Source organism: Euprymna scolopes, chromosome 33 (assembly GCF_053919585.1).
Source record: "Euprymna scolopes isolate OS-2025 chromosome 33, ASM5391958v1, whole genome shotgun sequence".
Lineage (NCBI taxonomy): Eukaryota > Metazoa > Mollusca > Cephalopoda > Sepiida > Sepiolidae > Euprymna > Euprymna scolopes.
In genome coordinates, this window is record NC_136514.1 from 78,109,771 (window position 1) to 78,112,506 (window position 2,736).

General features: G+C 36.8%; 1 pseudogene; it reads left to right on the forward strand.

The window, feature by feature from the left end:
- The first annotated feature begins 2,041 nt into the window (after positions 1–2,041).
- Positions 2,042–2,186, forward strand: LOC145258514 (U2 spliceosomal RNA; annotated as a pseudogene).
- Positions 2,187–2,736: the final 550 nt, after the last annotated feature.

Genomic DNA, 2,736 nt, shown 5'->3' on the forward strand with positions numbered 1-2,736 from the left:
CTGACGAAACAGGGGTGCTAGCCCTGTTAGATAATAACATGGTTAAAAGTGCAATTAGTTATTATCGATTTATTTGTCTATCTATCTATTTAACTATCTATTCAGTGATAATGTTAAAATAGTTTTTATTGGGAATAATTTATTGTTTACAGAATAAAGTTTTGCAATGGGTTTTAGCTGAGGATGTTTACATAAATTAGCTCGGTTAAAAAAACAAAATGACCTTGAGACGGCATTCATGGAAACGTCTCACGTCGAGATCCGTGTGCTTTTTAAATTATGACGTAACGGAACTGAGGTCAAGAGGTCGGGAAATTTGAGAAAGGAGTAGAGTTTGAGTTTGGTTACGGAAGTGAACAGACGTGCTTCAAAAAGCCAGGAAGCGAGGCTGTGAAAAACAAGCATTTAGACACGAAATGCAGACTCCAGGAAGACCATTATAGACAGCTGAAATAAATTTATATTTTAAAAATATAAAGTGTTGTTCCGTGGTTTCACAAAAGAAGGAAGAACAGAGGTCTCAATTGGTTATGATGTTGGTCATTTCATGGTTCGTCACAGAGCTACGCAAGTGAATATAGAAGAACTCTTGAAGGAAGAAAAGCTATGAAGCATATATTATTCTTCTTATAAAAAATGATACCTTATGTAAATATGAACTGTAATATATACATGTGTGATAACTCTCTGATACAACATCACAGTTTATACGTCGATATCATATCCCCTGGCTAAACAAAAATACATACAATTTATACGTTTATCTGGTGCTGTTTGGAGAATATATATATCACCCTTCTTTCCCTGACTATGTAATAACCCCAGGGATCAAATAAAAGGGTTCCGTTCGAAATTCCGTGGGGATTAACAAGTTCGGCAATAAGAACTCCGGTTTGTTAAGATACAACTGAACATAAGGATGATGTAAACATTCAGATGAGAAAAGTCGTTCGAATAATCAAGATGATAAAAATTATAAATATCCATTGCAAAAATATAGAAACACACATTTCTGCCGGTTAGAACAGTCATGAAAATATGAGAGGGAATTCCAAAGACTATCACTTCGAAGAATGAAGATATTACGAGGGCATGCCTTAAGTAATGTCTCCTATTTTTAATTCCGCCAAAATGGATCAGAAGGGATTGCACATTGTATAGTCACTATAACTAAACATATACATTCATAACCTGGAAGTTTCATCTCTTTGTCGCAGATATTGACGGTGTGAAACTCTGGGAGCGCAATCCCGTACGTCAGAAGAAGATATGTGTCATTGAATTTCTGGGAATATTACATTGAAAAGAGTAGTTACTATGTAGAAAAAATACATTCTGATACACAAAATGTCGCTTTTTATGATAAAACTCTCATCTTCGTAGTCGTTCTTCATAGTCGTTCAGCTTTTTGAGTTTAAATAATAGGAAGCTTTATTTTTTAAGTAATTCCGTAGGTCCGTCGGTTGGTCGGTCTCTCGGTCTGTCTGTCCGTCACAATTTTGTGCTTGGCCTTTTTGGTTAAGATCAAAGGTCTGTTGTTAATAGATGCTGTTCTTAGCTGATCCGGCAGATACTGCAAGCAAAGACCATATGTGGGGGCAATCCCAAATATAAGACCTTGGTCAATGTAAGAGCAACCCTTCATACCAATTGTCACTATCCAACTCCCCTACTCACCGGGGAGTTGGTTCCCATTTCCCCTTCACTCCTCACATTAAAAATTCGACCTTGTGCCTAATTTGCTCGGTGGGGGAGCAAATAAATACCTTTTCTTGGCCTTTTGGCCAAGATCAAAGTTTTTTTGTTCAACGTTAATTTTGAATGTATTTTTTAACATGAATAAAAGATTTAATATCTCAAAGTGTAGTATCTATTCTGGCAGATACTGCAAGCAAAGACCATATGTGGGGGCAACTCTTCATACCAATTGTCACTATCCAGCTCCCCTACTCCCCGGGGAGTTGATCCCTATTTCCTCTTCGCTCCTCACATTAAAAAGCGGCCTTGTGCCTTATTTGCTCGGTAGGGGAGCAAACAAACACCCTCTTCTTGGCCTTTTGGTCAAGATCAAAGTGTAGTATCTGTTGTTACTACATGCTGCACTTATGTTTGTAATTTGTGAGATAAAGTGGGATCAGTTTTCTGTACTAATTTAATGTAAAATGATCACCCACTTTACAACCAGTCAGTCTCAAAGCCATTCAAGTCATTCTCCAGATCATTCAAGTTGTGTTTGAAGGATTCCAGTTATTTTTACGCATTCAAGTACTCCTTAAGGTCATTCAATCCATCATCAGTTCATTAAAGTCATGCTAAATCATTTACTTTTTATTTATTTAAATCATTTCAGCCGATTTTTCGGTCATTTTAGTTCATCTATAAGAATTTCATGTCAATCCTACATTCACGCATTCATTCATTACACGAGAGCACGCGACTAATGTTCTTTTGGAAAGACCTTCGTATGACAAAGCGCGCTCCTGACGCACATGCACAACCAACGTTCATCGCTGGCAAAAATGCATTGAGAATGGTGGTGACAAATAATTTCTGGAGCAAAAAAGGTCGCTTGTATAATGGTACCACTTCAATCTTCATTGCTTTTTAATTTTTCGAGTTAAAATATAGGAGTCTATATTTTTGAAACGGATAAAATAGAAACTAGGAAGCCTTTCGATGTCTGTAGTTTTCGACGATAAAATGGGGAGATTTAGCTGAATGTACGATTTTTCTGAG